A 22,354-nucleotide genomic window follows, 5' to 3' on the forward strand; every position below is an offset into this window, starting at 1 on the left:
GTAGGGATGTGCGTCACGTATACCATGTTCACTGTCTTTACTTCGGGGGGGGGGGGGGAATTGCTTCTGCCCCCAGTGTTCGGTTGGCGAGTCTCTTCATCATCGCTGTCACTGGGCGCCCCCTTCACCTTGTGTTTGGCATTAAGCTTGCCGACTTGTTTAAAAACCCAACAGCTCATGTTTGTGTGATTGGCTGGTTTAATGGGGGTGCCATGAATCTGGCAGGGCCGATCCAGTATCTTGTCTAAATTGGATGGTCCGTCTCTGTTTGCCTTGAATGGCTTTTCCCATTGAGCCGGTTTGGAACCACTGAATCCGACGTTGACCGCGATGTCTTGCGTCCTTCATTGTTACTGTGACGCTTGTGTTTATTGTGTCGTGGCTTGTCGTTGCCGTCCCAAACTTCAGAAGTACCCGAATCTACGGTGCTGTTGCTTCTACGAGCGAGCGAGTTGTCTTCTCCCATGCAAAAACGGGTCATCAGAGTGGTAAGGGCAGCCATGGATCTTGGTTTTTTCTTGACCGAGGTGGTGGGCGAGCCATTGATCTCGGACACTATGTTTAAAGGCCGCGAGGGCTTCGACGTCCAGACAATCGACAATTTGGTTCTTTTTGATGAAGAACCTAGTCTAGAGCTTCCTGGCAGACTTCGTGGGCTGCTGGATGATGTGAACTAGGTCATCAACGTCCAGAGGCCGAACATATGTACCTTGGAAGTTATTGCGGAAGGCATCTTCCAAGTCTTCCCAGCTGTCGATGGAGTTCTCACGGAGGCTGTTCAACCACTACTGCGCTGGCCCCTTTAGGTTTAGTGGGAGGTATTTGACGGTGTGGAGGTCATCACCACAGGCCATGTGGATATGGAGGATCAAATCTTCAATCCATATTGCGGGGTCTGTTGTTCCATCGTATGATTTGATATTCATGGGTTTAAACCCTTCCGGGAATTCATGTTCCATTACTTCATCTGTGAAGCAAAGCGGGTGTGCGGCGCCTCTATGTCGGGCCACGTCACGACGTAGCTCGGATGGAGTTCGTCTGTGGTGCTCGGCCTGGGCGTGGTTGTGTTTGTCATGTCCCGCTAGATGGCCGTCGTTCCGCGTCCGGGCAAGTCCCCGTGATCTGTAGATCGATCTTGTCTGGCCTACTCTGTTGTCTAGGTCCTGCCGCAGGTCATTTGTATGACCCCGAGCTGTCATGTCTCTGCCCATACCGTGAGGTGGTATGGGCTGGTGTTCGGCTTAGTTGCTGCTTTGTCCCGGCCACATGGTGGTCAGTCAGCCACATTATGCGCTAGTAGGACGGGCTCCGGCACCTCGTCACCGAATTGGGGTACGCTTCGGGTAACTTTTGGTTGGGCACTCGAGGCCGTATTCTTTGGTTGCTAGGACATTAGTCCATCAATCGTGGAGCAGACATTGATCAGCTTGAAGCTGATGCTGCTTCTTTTTCAGGCTCCTTGCAGTGACTATTAGCTGGCGCTTAAAGCGCTCCTGCTTGAGAGGTTCCTCAGGCACGATAAATTCCTCGTTGCCGAGGCTCACCTCGTCCTCAGAGAGCGGAAGGTAGTTACCGTCCTCCAAGTCTTTGTTAATGGCCTGTTCATCAGGGCTAACTCGCCCATCTTCCCGTTCATCCTGTTCGGAGGTTGGTTTAACGGGGTCTTCATTGTCTTCGGCATCGTCGAGAGTATTGTTTTCTCCTGTGCCGGTATTGCTATTTTTTCCATGGTGTGGCTTAGAGCGGCTCCGCTGACGTCGGTGCTTCGGCCGTGTCTCAGGAGGCCTGTCCTTGACTGGATCTTCCTTGTCATCGCTGCTATTCCCCTTGGGATTATCCACCATGTACATATCGTACGAAGAGGTGGCCGTCCCATGTCGGGTGAATGGCGGGTTTTGGGCTTGTTCTTATCCAACATCCTCGTCCATACTGTCGATGTCTTCGGAGTAATAATCGAGCATGTCGGTTAAGTCGTCGACAGTGGCTGTAAAGTGGGTGGCGGGTGGGACATAAAATTCCCTGTTCTCAGCCCCTAGTCCGGGGTGGGCATGGTTCGGACGTTGCTCCTTTGTAATGACAAGGGATCGCATTAAGCCCAGAGCTTCGATTAAAGGCGAGGTTTGGCCCGAGAGAAGAGAGCCCGTGGAGTACGGCGAGAGGGAAACTCCTTGGCCAAACTCACACGATGCTGGTCCCGAGGATTAAGAGCCAATGTTCGGAGAAGGGTCCGGCTCCATAATGGCTGCCGGTGACACCACTTCCTCCGGTTCCTCCACAATGGGCCTAAGGGTCGTAGATAGTTTGGCGAGCTCAAAGAGCTCATCTTCGGACCTGGCGATACTCTCTGGATCTAAGGCTAGAGCGTAGGTAGGAGGTGCGATTCCTTGGAAGATCAAGTCTCCTCGGATATCAGCGACATAATCCAGATTTCCAAAACTAATCTGGTGACTTGGGGTGTAGCTGTCGACCTGCTCTAGATGGCCAGGCGAGTTGGCCCGCAACACGAAGCCGCCGAACACAAAGATCTGGCCGGGAAGGAAAGCCTCCCCCCAGGCAGCGTTGTTGTAGATGATTGATGGAGCCATCAAACCTTTTGGTGACGATGCAGTGGAACTCTCAGTGAAAGCACCAATGTCGGTGTCAAAACCGGCGGATCTCAGGTAGGGGATCCCGAACTATGCGTCTAAGGTTGATGGTCACAGGAGGCGGGGGAAACGATGTTTACCCAGTTTTGGGCCCTCTCTATGGAGGTAATATCCTACTTCTTGCTTGATTGATCTTGATGAATATGAGAATTACAAGAGTTGATCTACCACGAGATCGTGATTGCTAAAACCCTAGAAGTCCAGCTTGTATAACTATGATTGCCTCTATGGACTAAGCCCTCTGGTTTATATAGACACCTGAGGGGACTAGGGTTGTACAAAGTCGGTTACAGAGAAAGGAATCTTCATATCCGGGCGCCAAGCTTGCCTTCCATGCCAAGGAGAGTCCCGTCCGGACACGGGAGAGTGTCTTCTATCTTGTATCTTCACGGCCCAACAGTCTGGCCCATGCTACATAGTCCAGCCATCCCGAGGACCCCTTAATCCAGGACTCCCTCAACCCCCGCCACATGAACGGAAAAGGGCTGCTTTGGTAACTCCATTTTTTCCCTCTTTGCCCCCAACATTCTTCCCCACAGCCCCTCCTCGACCCCCCAACCACGGCAAGCCGCCGAATCTGGTCCTCCGCCCCGCCGGATCTACCTTCCGCACCTTGGAACCCTTAACTGCCAACTCACCACTTCACCGGAGCTGCTTCAGCGACTGGCTTGTCCACCACTCCAGATCTCCTTGACCGCCATCATGGTCCACCGCACCGGATCTGCTTAACCGGTGCCCTCGTCCACCACAGTGTAGGGCATTCACTGAGTCCCTCTTCCGCCCCATTGCCGGCCCTTCATACAAGCCCTCGTCCGCCGCAACAGATCCACCTCACCGAAAGCACTATACAACACGCCTGCCGAAGCCTTTGTCCACTGCACCGGACCCACTCCACAGACGCCATATTCAACTCCACCATCCCTGCTTTATCGACGTCGCAGACTCATCAGGTTATTTAGATTTGTACTCCTTCGGTTTTCCTCTTTATCGTGCAACTGTTCACTTACCATAGATTAGCTTTTTTGTATGTCGACAGGCGCTGCAACCGTATCACCAGAGCCGCTTCAGCGACGACGACAGCCGGCCCAAACTCAACCACAACACGAGCACCATCGACAATCCTGAGCTATCAAGTATGACAACAATACCCATATGCCACCGAGAATCAGGTACTATTATCCAACAGCCGGCGCCTACGTTCACTTTCTTAGCATAAGCACCGCACCTTTGAATTTCTTCAGGGCATCATTCAATTTTCATGAGACACGTTATTCTGCTTGCACCTGTAGGGCCATACTTCTGGAAGTGAACATGCTACATTTGCTAAATTTCATACCAGTGCACATATAGTTAATATGCTTTAGTTTTGCCCTAAGTTTTACTGTACTTCCTAGAAATGACTTCCTACTATTTTACTTCTTGCATGCTATATTTATGTTAATGGTGTTGCTCTGATGCCACCTGTTGGTTCCATCAGACTGCTTCATGTTCTCTATGCTTAATTACACATCAACAAACTAGCATGTGGTTCCACTACTTTTTTCATTTTACCCTACATTTTCTGATGCTAGCTATTACATCACTGCTCCGAGCCTCTATTCATTACTTCTTTGTGTATTCTTGATCTTCCCAAGTTGCATGACTAATTTGATGCTTCTATTAATTATGGAGCTGCCAACACCATCAAGCAAAATATTTGTTCTTTTGGGGCTGGCACCTCGAACAAGCACAAAAGTAGAGGGAAGCAGATATATTGTCGTGTATGCACACACCCTTCTTTCATTAGTTTAGATGAACCATTGATGATCAATTCGGACCAGTGCATGCGATTAAAATTAATTTTACATAAATAGAGGGTGCAGAAAAAACTAGAACAACTGGATTTGCAACCATGGGATGCTGACGATATCTTCAAAGAACATTGCAACAGCAGCGAGGCTTCACAGCAACATATGGTAAGCAAGTGTGTTTTAGTACATGTGAAATGTAATGCGAGTGGGCTGCTTTCTTGGCTTGTGCCCTCAACCTGTAATCCTATAGAATTACAAATAGCTCAGTTGTCTGCTTTGCTGTATTGCTTGGTTCGAATGCTTGTTTGTTACTTGTTACGCTATACCTGAGTTAGCCAATATGTCAGCAGTGCCTGCAGTACTATCATAAAGAAATGCATGCCTAGTTCATTTGAGTACTTAAAAATTTCCTCTGAACTTCATCACAAGAGTGTCTTCGTAGTTTATATGAGGCCACACTGTTAAGTGCTTTCTCAGATTATTTCAACTGCTTAGATGTCTTGGCAACTTAAATATAGCGGTGGTACACTCCCTTTCAACTAGGGATGTCAAATGGGTCCCGTTTAATCCCGATTAAAGTCCACTAGTGGTATGATAGCTCAAAAGAGTTTTTGTTTTTTGAGGAAATAGGGAGCTCACAGAAACTAACTAGATGGGACTGGCGGATGTCGTTTATTTGCCACTTACACCCCTAGTGTCGTCTTACCATTTTAATTTCTTTTCGGCTGATGCTGCTTCGAACCATTTAAATATATCTTGCCATGCTCCGCAATAATTCGTATGTCGTTTACCATGTAAGATTACTACCTGGATCATGCAATAACTATCTCTTACTTATGTCCAGCGGAAACCTTTCAGGATGTCATTCACACTAGGACACAATGTACAACCCCAGAATCCATTTGTGGAAGCAGTGTGCCATCCATGTTACCAGATGGTAGCAGTTCAGAGGCAACACCGCCAGAGAGCAGTCTGAGCACATATATTATAGTTCTTGAGGCTCTACTAGAGGCAGAAAGAGATATTGTGGCTTCCATGAATGAGGTAATCTTTATCTTGAGGCTGGAAATTATGCAATTAGCGGCACACATTATGCAAGAAACCCAAGAATTGGAGCAAGTAAGAATGTTGCATTTGAAGACGGAGGAGGTCCTGCTGTTTCTACTATCTGAAGCCTAGGGTAATCCCGGTTCTTCTTTAGATACCAGTTTAAATTGTCATTAAATTATTGTACTTGCAAGTTGTGTCATGTCTTTGAATGGATTATGTTGTAAGACCCCCTATGTTGTCCATGTGTTGTAATGATCCGAATTTTTTAGGCGAGGTAATCCTCAATACTTGTATGATTGACATAAGGTGAACTGTTTTTCGTGTGAGCATATTGTATTGGATGAAATAACTGTTTGACTCAAAGTGTATCCAACCTACCGAATTCAAAGATCACGACATTTCTAAATCATAATCATATATAAAGGTGGAATAAATCTTTGTTGTGGCTTTGAAGAAATAAATAACAAAACAACGAATTATCTGTGCATAATCATAATCGAATACAAATTGGATTTGAATTTAGTTGCCAGGGCCCAAACGTGAATGCTAATTCTCCCAAGTTTTGAACGGAGCGGCTAAACACTACTATGTCTTGAGCTTGCGTTGGGTTTCCTCGAAGAGGAGAGGGTGATGCAGCAAGTGTAGCGTAAGTATTTCCTTCAGTTTTGAGAACCAAGGTATCAATCTAGTAGGAGGCTCCTCAAAAGTCCCACGCACCTACACAAACAAACTGAGAACTCGCAACCAACGCAATAAAGGGGTTGTCAATCCCTTCACGGCCACTTGCGAAAGTGAGATCTAATAAAGATAGTATGATAAGATAAATTTATTTTTGGTATTTTATGATATAGATGCAAAAAGTAAAGATGCAAATAAAAGTAGATTGAAAGCAAATATGATAAGTGATAGACCCGGGGGCCATAGGTTTCACTAGAGGCTTCTCTCAAAATAGCATAAGTATTACGTGGGTGAATAAATTACTGTTGAGCAATTGATAGAAAAGCGCATAGTTACGAGATTATCTAGGCATGATCATGTATATAGGCAACCCGTCCATAACAAGTAGACCGACTCCTTCCTGCATCTACTACTATTACTCCATACATCGACCGCTATCCAGCATGCATCTAGAGTATTAAGTTCATAAGAATAGAGTAACACATTAAGCAAGATGACATGATGTAGAGGGATAAACTCAAGCAATATGATATAAACCCCATCTTGTTATCCTCGATGGCAACAATACAATACGTGCCTTGCAACCCTTTCTGTCACTGGGTAAGGACACCGCAAGATTGAACCCAAAGCTAAGCACTTCTCCCATGGCAAGAAAGATCAATCTAGTAGGCCAAACCAAACTGATAATTCGAAGAGACTTGCAAAGATAACTCAATCATACATAAAAGAATTCAGAGAAGATTCAAATATTATTCAAAGATAAACTTGATCATAAACCCACAATTCATCGGATCTCGACAAACACACCGCAAAAAGAGTGTACATCGAATAGATCTCCATAAGAAAGGGGGACATTGTATTGAGATCCAAAAAGAGAGAAGAAGCCATCTAGCTAATAACTATAGACCCATAGGTCTGTGGTAAACTACTCACAACTCATCGGAGGGGCAAGGATGTTGATGTAGAAGCCCTCCGTGGTCGATTCCCCCTCCGGCAGAGTGCCGGCGAAGGCTCCAAGATGAGATCTCGCGGATACAGAAGGTTACGGCAGTGGAAATTGTGTTTCATGGTGCCCCTAGATGTTTTCGGGCTACGTAGGTATATATTGGAGGAAGAAGTACGTCGGTGGCTGCCCGAGGGGCCCACGAGACAGGGGGGCGCGCCCTACATGGGTGGGGGGCGGCCTCCTATCTATTGGGGGCCTCGACAGCTTCTTGACTTGCACTCCAAGTCCTCTGGATCATGTTCGTTCCAAAAATCACGCCCCCGAAGGTTTCATTCTGTTTGGACTCCGTTTGATATTCCTTTTCTTCGAAATACTGAAATAGGCAAAAAAAACAGCAATATGGGCTGGGCCTCCGGTTAGTAGGTTACTCCCAAAAATGATATAAATGTGTAAAATAAAGCCCATAAACATCCAAAAGGGGCAATATAATAGCATGGAACAATCAAAAATTATAGATACGTTGGAGACGTATCAAGCATCCCCAAGCTTAATTCCTGCTTTTCCTCGAGTAGGTAAATGATAAAAAGAGAATTTTTGATGTGGAATGCTACCTAGCATAATTCATAATGTAATTTTCTTTATTGTGGCATGAATTTATAGATCCAAATTAATACAAAATAAAAGTTCATATTGATAAAATAAATAGTAATACTTCAAGCATACTAATCAAAGTAATCATGTCTTCTCAAAATAACATGGCAAAAGAAAGTTCATCCCTACAAAATCATATAGTTAGGCTATGCTTCATTTTCGTCACACGAAGATGTTCCCAACTTCTATACCCCCGATGACAAGCCAAGCAATTGTTTCATACTTAAATAATCTCAAATTTTTTATCTTCACGCAATACATGAGCATGAGCCATGGATATAGCACTATGGGTGGAATAGAATATGATGATGGGGGTTGTGTGGAGAAGACAAAAAAAGAGAAAGTCTCACATTGACGAGGATAATCAACGGGCTATGGAGATGATCAATTGATGTCAACATGAGGAGTAGGGATTGCCATGCAACGGATGCACTAGAGCTATAAATGAATGCTCAACAAAAGAAAACTAGTGGGTGTGCATCCAACTTTCTTGCTCACGAAGACCTAGGGCATTTGAGGAAGCCCATCATAGGAATATACAAGTCAAGTTCTATAATGAAAAATTCCCACTAGTATGAAAAAGACAACTTATGAAACTCACTATATGAAAAATATGGTGCTACTTTGAAGCACAATATATGAGACTCACTACATGAAGAACAAGGTGCTACTTTGAAGCACAAGTGTGGAAAAAGAGATAGTAACATTGCCCTTTTATTTATTTTCTTTTTTTCCCCTTTTTTCTTTTTTTCTTTTTTGGGCCTTTTTTTTGGCCTTTCTTCCTTTTTTCCTTTGGGCAATGTTCTAATAATAATGATCATCACACTTCTATTGATTACAACATAAGAACTACAACTCAAAACTAGAACAAGATATGACTCTATATGAATGCCTCCGGCGGTGTACCGGGATGGTGCAATGAATCAAGAGTGACATGTATGAAAAATAATGCATGGTGGGTTTGCCACAAATATGATGTCAACTACATGATCATGCAATAGCAATATGACAGAAGTAAAGTATGTCATGATGATGATGAGCGGAACGGTGGAAAGTTGCATGGCAATATATCTCGGAATGGCTATGGAAATGCCATAATAGGTAGGTATGGTGGCTGTTTTGAGGAAGATATAAGGAGGTTTATGTGTGATAGAGCGTATTGTATCACGGGGTTTGGATGCACCGGCGAAGTTTTCACCAACTCTCAAGGTGAGAAAGGGCAATGCACGATACCGAAGAGGCTAGCAAAGGCGGAAAGGTAAAAGTGTGTATAATCCATGGACTCAACATTAGTCAAAAGAACTCATATACTTATTGAAAAAATTTAGAAGTCATCAAAAACCGAGTACTACGAGCATGCTCCTAGGGGGATAGATTGGTAGGAAAAGACCATTGCTCGTCCCCGACCTCCACTCATAAGGATGCACAAGCCAGGTACACTTCATGTTTCAAATTTTTTACACAACTTTAACCATAGGTGCATGCTACGGGACTTGCTAACTTCAACACAAGCATTCTTTGAATTCATAATCACCCAACTAGCATGACTTTAATATCACTACCTCCATATCTCAAAACAATTATCAAGTATCAAATTGATCATAGCATCCAATTCACTTCCTATGATAGTTTTTATTATACCCAACTTGGATGCTCATCATTATAGGACCAACTTTATGACCATAGCTAATACAATGCTGTTCTAAAAGACTCTCAAAATAATATAAGTGAAGCATGAGAGACTAGCAATTTCTTCAAAATTAAGACACCACCGTGCTCTAAAAGATATAAGTGAAGCACCAGAGCAAAAACTATCAAGCTCAAAAGATATAAGTGAAGCACATAGAGTATTCTAGCAAATTCTAATCAAATAGGTTTCTCCCAAAAGGTGTGTACAGCAAGGATGATTGTGGTAAACTAAAAATCAAAGATTTATATAATACACGACGCTCCAAGCAAAACACATATCATGTGGCGAATAAAAATATAGCTCCAAGTAAAGTTACCAATGAACGAAGATGAAAGAGGGGATGCCTTCCCGGGGCATCCCCAAGCTTAGGCTTTTGGCTATTCTTGAATATCTTGGGGTGCCATGGGCATCCCCAAGCTTAGGCTCTTGCCACCCTTTATTCCATAGTCCATAAAAGCTTTACCCAAAACTTGAAAACTTCACAACACAAAACTCAACAGGAAATCTTATAAGCTCCGTTAGTGAAAGAAAACAAAACCACCACATAAGGTACTGCAATGAACTAATTCTTTATTTATTTTGGTGTTAAACCTACTGTATTCCAACTTCCTTATGGTTTATAAAATAATTTACTAGCCATAGATGCATTGAAATAAGCAAACAACACACGAAAAATAGAATCTGTCAAAAACAGAACAGTCTGTAGCAATCTGTAACTAACACAAACTTCTGGAACTCTAAAAATCCTACCAACATAGGAAGTCCTGGAAAATTTGTTTATTGAACAGCATCAAAAAGAATCAACGCAAAAGACCATTCCTGTGATTTAACAAAATTATATTCGTGCGCACAAAGTTTCTGTTTTTCAGCAGAATCAAATCAACTATCATCGTAGGTTATCCAATAGGTTCTACTTGGCACAAACACTAACTAAAATATAAAAACACATCTAGACAGAAGGTAGATGCAAAATTTATTACTAAACAGGAGCAAAAACAAAAAACGTAAAGAAAATTGGGTTGCTTCCCAACTAGCGCTATCGTTTAACGCCCGTAGCTAGGCATAAAAAGCAAAGTTAGATCTAACGAGTGCCATCTTTGGCACTAAATTCCTAAGTAGCACGCATGATAGATTCATAAGGTAATTTGACTTTCTTTCTTGGAAAGTGCTCCATGCCTTTATTTAAGGGAAATTGGAATCTAATATTCCCTTCCTTCATATCAATAATCACACCAATCGTTCTAAGGAAAGGTCTACCAAGAATAATAGGGCAAGAAAGATTGCAATCTATATCAAGAACGATAAAATCTACGGGCACCAAATTTCTATTTGCAACAATAAGAACATCATTGATCCTTCCAATTGGTTTTTTAATGGTATAGGGAGTCCTGGACTAGGGGGTGTCCAGATAGCCGAACTATCATTGGCCGGACTCCAAGACTATGAAGTTACAAGATTGAAGACTTCGTCCCGTGTCCGGATGGGACTTTCCTTGGCATGGAAGGCAAGCTTGGCAATACGGATATGTAGATCTCCTACCATTGTAACCGACTCTGTGTAACCCTAGCCCTCTCCGGTGTCTATATAAACCGGAGGGTTTTAGTCCGTAGGACGAACAACAATCATACCATAGGCTAGCTTCTAGGGTTTAGCCTCCTTGATCTCATGGTAGATCTACTCTTGTACTACCCATATCATCAATATCAATCAAGCAGGAGTAGGGTTTTACCTCCATCGAGAGGGCCCGAACCTGGGTAAAAACATCGTGTCCCTTGTCTCCTGTTACCATCCGCCTAGACGCACAGTTCGGGACCCCCTAGCCGAGATCCACCGGTTTTGACACTAACATTGGTGCTTTCATTGAGAGTTCCTTTGTGTCGTCGCCCATAGGCCCGATGGCTCCTTCGATCATCAACAACGACGCGGTCCAGGGTGAGACTTTTCTCCTCGGACAGATCTTTGTATTCGGCGGCTTTGCACTGCGGGCCAATTCGCTTGGCCATCTGGAGTAGATCGAAAGCTATGCCCCTGGCCATCAGGTCAGATTTGGAAGTTTGAACTATATGGCCCACATCCGCGGAGACTTGATCTTCAATGGATTCGAGCCACAGCCGAGCGCGATGTCGGATTTCGGGTTCCGGCAGACCCTTGAGGTTCGAACACTGGGGTGCGCGCGGATATCCAACCCTCTACCGGCTCGCTCCTCGCCGAATCGCTAGGACCTAAACTACCAAACTGAACAGCACAAGAGACACAAGATTTATACTGGTTCAGGCCACCATTGTGGTGTAATACCCTACTCCAGTGTGTGGTGTGGTGGATTGCCTCTTGGGCTTGATGATGAACAATACAAGGGGAGAACAGCCTCGCGAGGATCTGTTCTTGGTTGACACGACAAACTGCTAGGGGGAGTTCAGTCGCCTCTCTCTCTCTCTGTGTCTTTCTATCCTTGTTCTCTCAATGCCTCTTCTTCCCTTCTCCGTTCCTCTATGTCCATGCCTCTGGGTGGCTAGTCCTATTTATAGGCAAAGGCCCTGAGCCTCTTCCCAAATATTGAGCGGGGAGGGCGCCAACAATTGGCCATTTTGAAGGGGAACAACGGGTACACTTATCCTGACTAAAGTTGGTCCTCGCCTGTCAAAGGCTCTGGTGATGACGCCGGCTTGGGCTCCACAATGACTTCCTTCCGGCCGTTGGGCTGGTCTTGGTCTTGTTGCACCGAAATGGACGCCTTTGCTTGATGCTCTCGCTTGCGCTTGCTCCCTTTGCACCAAAGAGGAAAGGAGGACACTACGCGTGCTGTCGCCCGACTGGCGCCCTTGGTCGTCATGGCTTGCGTCATGGGCACCTCACGAGGTACCCCGCCTTGAACTCTCCGCCTCCTCATGAGCCAGCCTGACGAGGCCGTGCCTGAGGAAGCTCCTTGTCGTCCGCCCCGTGAGGCTTGGCCCCTCGTGAGGGTCTTGAGCTTGCGTTGATGAAGATGGGCTGTGCTGGGCCTCCTTCGAGCCACGCCGCAGGCCGCAGGCAGGCAAGTCTGGGGACCCCCTTCCCAGAACGCCGACAGTAGCCCCCGGGCCCACGGCGCGCCCGAACTTGGCCTGGCGGAGAGGCGAAAGGGCGAGTGCGAAGCGTCGCGGGCCCTAAGAGCCTGCGGCCTTGGGCGCCTCATGGCGGTCGATTGTTCGAGGGCGACTCCGCTTCCCCATGACGCCTTGGTAACCGCACGGATTCGACAAGTCCCTGCATGCAAAGCAGGTCATGATTACCTGTGATCATGGAGGTCGACGGTTGGCCTTCGTCGGCTATAAGTACGGAACGACATGCACCCTTCTAGCCTATCCCCTCTTGCTTCTCCTTCTTCTCCATGGCTCCACCAAGGAAGTTTTCGACCGCAGAGAAAGGGAAGGCCCGCCAGGCCCAGTCTTCCTCTCCCCCGCCCAAGCGCGGTCGAGGTCACCCTCGCAAGCATCCGGTGGCGTCCACAACGGTCCCCCGTGGTCGTCGAGGTGGCTCTCAGCGCGCGATGAGCGGCTGGCCATTGTCGGCGGGCGTGCCCCAGCCGTGCGACCCCCGAGGCCGCGCCTCCACGCAGCGGAGGCGCTGCCGGAGTTCATGGTGTGGGCGGTAGAGCCGTCCGGTGCCCGGCATCAGCTCCCTCGCTTCCTCCTGGGTGAGCTCCCAGCTAGCGCCCTTGGTGGCCTCTGGCTCCAGGCGGATGGCTGTTGCATCCGGGCTTCGTGGGCTTCTCTGGAGGTCTCTGCTACAGGGAACCTGTTCCTGACCCGCGGCTGGCAGACGTTTTCTCGCGCGCATGGTCTCCGCGGCCGGTGCTCCCTGCACTTCAAGTACGACTGCGACGCCACCCTCTACGTGAGGGTGTTTGGGGAAGATGGTCGCCGCATGGGGTGCTGCCCTAAAGACGACGACCGTGGCCGGGGACTCAGCCCCGGCGTGGACGGAGAGGTCAGCGCGCGGGCGGCTGGCGACGCCCGTGACTCCTCAAGCTTCACTAGCTCTTCTTCGGGTGGCGACTCTTCCAGCAGCGGCCGCGGCCAGCCCCCACGCCGCCGCGCCTGCTTGGAGGCTGGCAGCGGGTCTGCTCACCGCCGCGGCCCGGTGAAGCGTGAGAGGGAGTCTGCCTGAGCTCCGGAGGCGGCTCGGGTCTTCCAAGAGGGCCGGCACGGGACGTGCTTCGCCTGCTTTTGTTCTTTCCCTTTCTTTTCTCCTGCGCAAAAAAGGACAGCAATGTATGGCCCTGTGGGGGCGCGTTTGGGTTCACGCCGTTAATCATTGTACTGCTTTTGTTATCCCGATAATGTTCTTTTCTGTTGTATGCCCATTCGCAAGTAATCCCTGGCCTCGGCCGTGGGGCGACCGACCCAGGCCCCATGTTCGCGTCGTGGTGCCCGTGAGGCATGGTCCGGAGGGGTGCTCCGGCTGTGGACGCGGGTCATAAAACTTAAGCGATAGGGGTAGGAACGCTCGCGAGGGCTTCCGGGGCTTTTGCCTCGCGAGCCCCCGTGCAAGAGAAATTGAGGCAGGAGAGCGAAAAAGGTCGAAGAACCACGGACCAAAAGATGGCGATTGTTTCGATAAAAACTCCAAATGGGAATAACTAGTCAACTGCAGAAAGCAAATGAAAAAGCCGCGTCCGGCACCTAGTCTAGTCTTCAACGTCTTCTCACCAGCGCGGAGCTAAGTGCTACCACTGGGCGTGGGAGGGAGCCCCAGGGCCTGAGGCAGGCACCCCTGAGACTCCGGGGCGTGTACATCCCCAACTCATTATTACGTGAGAGTGTCACAGGCGGCGAGCTTCACAGGCGTTGGCCTTCTTCACAGGCTCCGGGCCTTTCTTCGGGGAAGCAAGCTTCACGGGCGTTGGCCCTCTTCACGGGCTCCGGGCCCTTTCCAAAATGCGATAGCTTCATAGGGATTCGCCTTCTTCACAGGCTCTGGGCCTTTCTCAAAAAGATAAGCTTCACAGGCATTCGCCTTCTTCACAGGCTCTGGGCCTTTTCCAAAAAGATAAGCTTCACAGGCATTCGCCTTCTTCACAGGCTCTGGGCCTTTCTCAAAAAGATAAGCTTCACAGGCATTCACCTTCTTCACAGGCTCTGGGCCTTTTCAGGGGTAGAACCTCCGGAGGAGCTGGATGTTCCACGCGTTCTGTATAGGTACTCCCTCCTGAGTCTCCAAGTGCATGGAGCCGGGCCTAAAAACATGAACAACCTTGAACGAGCCCTCCCACATGGGAGAGAGCTTATGCAGTCCCTCCCTGGAGAGGACCCGCCGGAGCACGAGGTCCCCTACCTCGAGAGTTCTGGGGCGGATGTTGCAGCAGTGGTATCGCCGGAGTGCCTGCTGGTACCTTGCCGCTCGCAGCGCAGCTTCTCGACGACGTTCCTCCCCCAGCACGAGGTCCGTCCCTCGCATGCTGTCCTGCAGCGTCTCATCGATCGCCAGGACCCACGCGAATCGACGCTTGACCTCGTGAGGGAGGACCGCTTTGGCTCCGTATACCAGGAAGAAGGGGGTCTCTCCAGTCGACTTGGTCGCGGTTGTGCGGATGGACCACAACACGGACTGAACCTCGTCATACCAGCCTCTGCCACAGGCCTCCAGTTTCTTCTTGAATGTCCTGGTCTTGAGGCCCCTCAGGACCTCCGCGTTGGCCCACTCCGCCTAGCCGTTGCTTCGGGGGTGCGCCAGCGAAGCGTAACATATCTGCGTCCCAAGGTTAGCACAATATGTTTTGAAGAGGTTACTCGTGAACTACGAACCGTTGTCTGTGATGATGCGGTTCGGCACTCCAAACTAGCTCGCGATGCCCTTGATGAACTTGACCGCAGAACCCGCTGGGATGGTGCGGACGGCCTTGACTTCGGCCCACTTGGTGAACTTGTCTACGGCGATGTAGAGGTAGCGATAGCCTCCTGGCGCTCGAGGAAAAGGGCCCAGGATATCCAGCCCCCAGACCGCGAATGGCCATGTGAGGGGTACGGTTTGCAGCCCTCCTGCCGGCTGATGGATCTGCTTGGCATGGAATTGCTAGGCCTCGCAAGCCTTCACAAGCTCAACAACGTCATTGAGCGCAGTGGGCCAATAGAAACCACTGCGGAACGCCTTGCCGACGAGGGTCCGTGATGACGAATGATGCCCATAGTCTCCACCGTGTATGTCTGCCAGCAGTTCCTTCCCTTGTTCCCTGGTGATGCAGCACAGGGACACATCGTTCAGTCGTTTCCGGTAGAGCTCTCCATCCATGATGCAGTACGCTGTGGCTTGCCGCGCCACACGCTCTGCCTCCTCCTCCTTCTCTGACAATGTCCCTTGCGCTAAGTAGCTCCTGATCTCTGTGATCCAGCACCCCTCCTGGGGTTCCATCGTTAGGAGCAGGCGTGCTCCTGAGGCCGGGCCATAGGCTAGGGCTCCCGAGGCAGGTGGCTGAGGAAGCTCCGCCCGAGGCTGTGCTGTGCTCGACAATGGTGGCAAGGCTGAAGGCTTGAAGAGCCGTTCCTCGAAGACGCCCGGCTCCTGGGGCAACCTCCTGGAGGCTCGTTTGGCAATGTCATCGGCCTCTTGATTAGTGCCGCGGGGCACATGCTGTAGCTTTAGCCCCCAGAACTGCTTCTCCATCCTGTGGACCTCCGCAAGGTAGGCGTCCATGTGCTCATCTCTCGGTTCATATACCTTGTTGGAGAAATTGACAAGGAGATGCGAATCACCCCTGATAGTAAGACGCTTTACTCCCAGGGCAGCGGCGGCCTTCAGGCCCGCTATCAGTCCCTCGTACTCTGCTATATTGTTGGAGACCTTCTCGCCTTGCTGGAAACAGAGCTACACGGCGTAGTAGAGCTTGTCCTGAGTGGGGGATATGAGCACCGCCCCAGCCCCAGCGCCCTGCCTGGAGAACGCTCCGTCGAAGTACATGACCCAGCCTTCTGGCGCCTCGCTTCCTGGGGAGAGGGATCGATCCTCGCCAGCCTTGAGGCCCAGTGCCTCTATCCACCTCGGCCACGAAATCTGCCAGCGCGGCCCCCTTGATGACTCTGGTCGTGCTGAATTCGAGCTGGAATGCTTGTACTTCAATGTTCCACTCGGCGACCCTTCCGGCTGAGTTAGAGCTCCTGAGCACGCTTTCCAAGGGGTATGCTGAGACAACCTTGATTGGATGACCCTGGAAGTAGTGCCGCAGCTTGCGCGAAGCCACCAGCAGCGTGAGGAGGAGCTTCTATGGCATGGGGTACCGTGCCCTTGCATCCCGCAACACCGTGCTAACGAAGTACACCGGGTGCTCGACGAGGATTGGGCCGTCGGTGCTGGTGGCGTCCTCTGGAAGCCGCGGTGCCTCCTGAGGTGGCGGAGCCTCCAGAAGCTAGTTGCCTGGAGAGAGGGCCTCCCCCGCCGCTGGTACGCTCTACTGCGGCGGCTGATCTTCCTCCGTCATGGTGGTGACTTCCGCGAGTTCCTTTTGATCCAGCTTTGCCTTGGCTGGGGTGGCCGCCGTGGTCCTGGCCCGACGCTCCTCTCTAACCACCACCAGGGCTGTGCTAGCGGACTAGGGAGTGGTGGCGAGGTAGAGTACCAAGGGCTCTTCCCACAGGTTGAAATCCCGCTGTTGGCACGGGAGAATCCGGCGGATGAGCATGACCTAGACCATCCTTCTCAAGCCTTCAAACTTTGTTCTAGTATAGATTTGGATAGGCATCATTTCCTCCATTGTTGTTTACTTTGTTGTTTACATCTGATTGGATGTTTGCAACAACTACCAGTTTTAAATTATAGTTGTAAAAACATGTTCCTTATGTAGAACAAATCCATTTATTTGCTTATATAATTGCGAAACCTATTACGTGTCTCCGTGTTTCTCTTTCAGAGTCGTATCTCTTATGCCAGGCAGAACTTTAGGGAAGATAGTGAGCCAAACCATCTTGAGGACAGCGAGATGTCCCCAAGGTCCTGTCTTGATGAAGACAGTGAGTTGAAGCTACTCACCAGCAGGTGTGAGACAACCTCTGTGCAGTCGCTGCCTCAATTAGTTCGACTTCTTCATTATCAACTTAAAGCGGAAAGGCTTGCTTCAGCTCAGCTCCGACTTGAAGTCAAAGATGTAATGAAGATGTCAAAGGGCTGCCTTGTGCACTATCATGCCATATAGCTAGGTATGAAGAATCTATCGTTTACACAACTGAGGTCTAATGAGCTTGTTCGACTGTTTGCGGGGCCCGACCTAGCTAGGCCTAGTGCCTTCTGAAGTGCTCTTAGTTTTGTATATTCTTTTGTCAACGCGTTTATTTGCACTGGTGGCGAACTTTGATGCCAGTGGATGTAATATGTGTAATAGCCGTGATAGCCTAGCGTAAGTTGCTTGCTTATTTATTTCCTTGTTGTCTTGTTTATTTGTTTGCTTGTAGTCAGTGTAGTTCTTTTTCCGCGGTTTGCTAGTGGCCGCAGTAACCTATTTTTTATAACTAGGCCACAATAACCATGGGCTACATATTTACTGTAGTGATACTGGGCCTCCTAAGGGCCGTAGAAACAATGGGCCTTCTACGGGTCGTACCATCAATGGGCCTTATACGGGCCGTATGATCAATTGGCCAAACATGGGCCAATAACAGACCGCATTATGCCCGTAAATGGGCTAGAGTTGGAATTGTCCATTCATGGGCCGACCATAACGGGCCGTCGTTAATAGGTCGTATTTGATGATGCTATGAAAACAGCCCAACGTATTAACGGGCCACAAACGGGCCGACTGTAACCACGGGCTGAGTTTGGCCCACAAGCAAAAAATGACAGTAACGGGCCGTAGTAACCGAATGCTGGAAATGAGCCCAAGAATAAATGGGCCCTGAGAAGGCCGAAAGATAACATGGGCTACAAACGGCCCAATGGAATAATGGGCTGTTAATGGGTATAAAGTGATACACTGTTCATTATGGGCCAGTTTCACCACGGGCCATTAATGGGCCAAGAGTTACAAAGGGCCTCATATAGGCTGAAAGACGTCATGGGCCATACATGGGCCGAAAGTTAAAATGGGTTGTAATCATATTGGATGGCCCAGATGACGCTACTCGCCCTAATTAGGATAGGTCGTAACGGGCCCTGGGTTAGCGGGCTGTAAATGGGCTATATGCGAACATGCCATTAACAGGCTTTCCGTGGGCCGGCCCGCCACCTTTTGTCTAAGTCAAACGGGTCGGCCTTTTCATAGGAATGGGCCTCTGTTGGGCCATGCCACGTGTCAACATATCATAGGCGCCTTCGGTCCAATGAGTGGATGACATTTGTCCCAACGGTGAGCCGACACGTGTTTCCTCCAACCAATGATGATTTTACACATGGAAAATCCCCATTGGTCGGGGCTGTTAATGGGTTATCGGATCCAAACCCGGACCCGATAGCTTAACAACATTCTGTTATGGTGGATGCCACATGTCGGTCACCCTTGATGAAAGCACTTTTGTGACGCGTGATTTATCGCCACTGAAGTGGACACTTCCACGATGATAATTTTGGTAATGTCATGGAACACTTCTACGACAGCATAGGTATGACTATCTTGATTCTATCATAAAATCATTCTGGATGTACATGCATGACAGAAAACGTGACCTACTATGACAAACATGTATCATCACGGAAGTGTATTTTTTTGTAGTGGTATTTGCCATTGCTGATATCACCAACGATATGCAACCGCAAGGTGACGAAGATGTTAGTTAGCGGTGGGGCCAGCCGGAACTTGATCTCACCCAACGTGATCAAGAGGCTGCACATTCCTGATGAAGATCTTGAGGAAACGGGTACATTCCCAGGGATCAATCTGGGGAGGAGCCAGCGAAAGGGAAAGGTCATGCTACCGGTCACGTTTGGTGACGACCTCAACTATAGGACGGCGAGAATCATTTTCGATGTTGCTGAGATCTCGTTGCCATATAATAGGATCCTTGGCTGCCCGACACTAGCCAAGTTCATGGCAGCATCGCACTACGCATATAACAAGCTAAAGATGCCTGGCCCGATGTGCATCATCACCATCAGCTACGACAAGAAGGACGCGCTCATCTGTGTCGATCATCTCTACCGAGAGGCAGTTGTAGCATATGCCGCCAAGCACCTGCTCCTGCCGCCGAGAAGAAGACCAGCAAGGCCTCGGCCGCCGACAAAACTCCTGGCTCTGGCAAGGGTTCCTGCACTCACTCCGGCAAACGCGCCTCTTTGGAGTGTTGTGTTCCCGCCGAGGACGTGCCAGAGAGCTCTACCAGCAAGAGCAAAAAGTCTAAGGCGGCCCCGCCGGAAACCAAGAAGGTCTCCGTCAAGGAGGATGGCATGGGTGGGGCTTTTGCCATAAGCTCCACCCTTGATAGCAAATAGGAAAGCAAGCTCGTCGCCTTCCTGCGGGCGAATGTCGACGTGTTTGCATGGAAAGCATCCGACATCCCCGGCGTTCCCGGGGAGGTGATTGAGCACCATCTTGCTGTCAGCCCCCATGCATGGCCTATCAAGCAGAAGGTCAGAAAGCAAGCTTTGGAGCGACAAGAGTTTATCATCGAGGAGATCAGGAAGTTGGAGGCGGCAGGCTTGGTTAAGGGAGTACTCCACCAGACGTGGTTGGCCAATCCAATGGTAGTACGTAAGGCGAATGGGAAGTGGAGGCTATGTATTGACTATATTGATATCAATAAAGCCTGTCCAAAGGATCCCTTTCCATTGCCACGTATTAACCAGATAGTGGACTCCACTTCTGGGTGCGACCTGCTGTCATTCCTTGACGCTTATTCAGGATATCATCAGATCTTCATGACGAAGAAAGATGAAGGAAAGACCGCGTTCATCACCCCATGTGGCACGTACTGTTTCGTACGAATGCCTTTCGAGTTGAAGAGCGCTGGTTTGATGTTCGCTTGAGCAGTCCAAATTGGTTTTCAACCCCAGCTCCATAGAAATATGGAAGCCTACATTGATGATATCGTGGTCGAAAACAAAGAGAAAGCTATGCTCGTGAAGCACCTGGAAGAAACCTTTACCAATTTCTGCAAGATCAACCTCAAGCTCAACCGAGAGAAGTGTGTGTTCAGCATCCCGTCTGGCAAACTTCTTGGGTTCTTTGTGTCTCAACATGGAATCGAAGCGAATCCCGACAAGATCAAAGCCATTGACAGATTGAGGCGCCCTGACGGGTCAACGACGTCCGTAGGCTTGTCGGTTGTGTTGCCGCCCCGAGTAGGTTTATCTCTAAGTCTGCTGAGCGCGCCCTCCCCTTTTTCAAAATTTTGAAAAAGGCAGGTCCAATGAAATGGACTCCGGAGGCAGAGGCATCACTACAAGATTTAAAGAGGTACCTCTCCTCTACGCCAATACTAATGTACTTGGCAACAAAAAATCAAGTGGTCACTGCTGCACTGGTGGCGGAGAGAGAAGCTGAGGAAGAGGCAACGGCAGCGGTAGGGCCATCGGATGAGAAACCAGGGTCAGCAGGGCCCGATGCCGGCAAGGCAGGACCCCCGGTAGAGCCCGTTCCTGACAAGGCAGAATCTGTGCAAATGAGCGAGATAAAGCAGAAGAAGAAGGTGGTGCAGCACCCAATCTAGTTTGTCAGCTCCCACTTGCAGGGGCTAGGTCAAGGTACTCTGGCATGCAGAAGTTGCTTTTCGGCCTTCTTATGGCCTCGAGAAAGCTGCCCTACTACTTTCAAGCACATGAGATCACCATCGTCACTCGCCTCCCGTTGCAACGGATTTTGCACAACCCAGACACAGCTGGGAGGACTGTGGAGTGGGCGTTGGAGCTGTCAAGCTTTGGGCTCAGATTTGAAAGTACCTCAACAATCAAGAGCAGATCCTTGGCAGAATTCATAGCAGAATGGACATCCACGCCCGACGAAGAAGTTCAAGAGACCGCCCTTCTCGACAAATAGGCAAGTAGTCATTGGATTATGTACTTTGATGGGGCTTTCTCGTTACAAGGTGCTGGTGCCGGCGTGCTACTCGTCACGCCCACCGTAGAGCGCCTCAAGTATGTAGTCCAGATGCACTTTCCGTGGGAGAGGTCGACGAACAACACCGCAGAGTACGAGGGGCTGCTTGCCGGTCTCAGGATCGCGGCGGACCTTGGTATTAGGATGATTATTGTTAGAGGAGATTCACAACTTGTCATCAAGCAAGTCAACAAGGATTATCAGAGCCTGCTGACGGAGGCTTACGTGGATGAAGTGAGGAAGTTGGAAGAAAGCTTTGACGGTCTGCAAGCAGAGCATGTTCCTCAAGCAGAGAACAACATTGCCGGTGACTTGTCAAAATGAGTTGCCCTCAAGCGACCTGTGCAACTAGGTACCTTTGTGCTTCAATTGACTCAGCCATACATCAAACCATCAGCAGGGAAGAACAAGCAAAGGAAGGCAGGCCCCGGCAAATACTTTCCTGTAGAGCTCCGAGGAGCCGTCGGCAAGGAAGTTTCCGGGTACCCCAAGCTTGCCGGGGAGCAGCGGCCTCCGGCAGTGTCCCAAGCTCTTGCCATAGAGACAACTGCCCCCGCGGCTGAAGACATGCCTTTAGTCCTTGCCATCGAGCGTCAAGCTCCAGCATGGGCACATCATACAATCCATTTCCTCCAAACAGGAGAGCTCCCTGAGGAGCAGGAAGAAGCAGAGAAAGTAGCCCGTCGGTCTAGCATGTACCAGTTTGTGGATGATGTCCTTTACAGACGGAGGCCGAACAGCATGAAATTGAAGTATATTCCCCGGGAGGATGGACCGGAGCTGTTGGCAGAGATCACGGAGGCATATGTGGCTCCCACATAGGGTCAAGAGCCCTTGTTGGCAAAGCATTCCGGCAAGGTTTCTTCTGACCCACTACCCTCTAGGATGCAATGGCACTAGTAACCAAGTGTGAAG

The sequence above is a fragment of the Triticum aestivum genome, chromosome 6B (genome assembly GCF_018294505.1).
Source record: "Triticum aestivum cultivar Chinese Spring chromosome 6B, IWGSC CS RefSeq v2.1, whole genome shotgun sequence".
NCBI lineage: Eukaryota > Viridiplantae > Streptophyta > Magnoliopsida > Poales > Poaceae > Triticum > Triticum aestivum.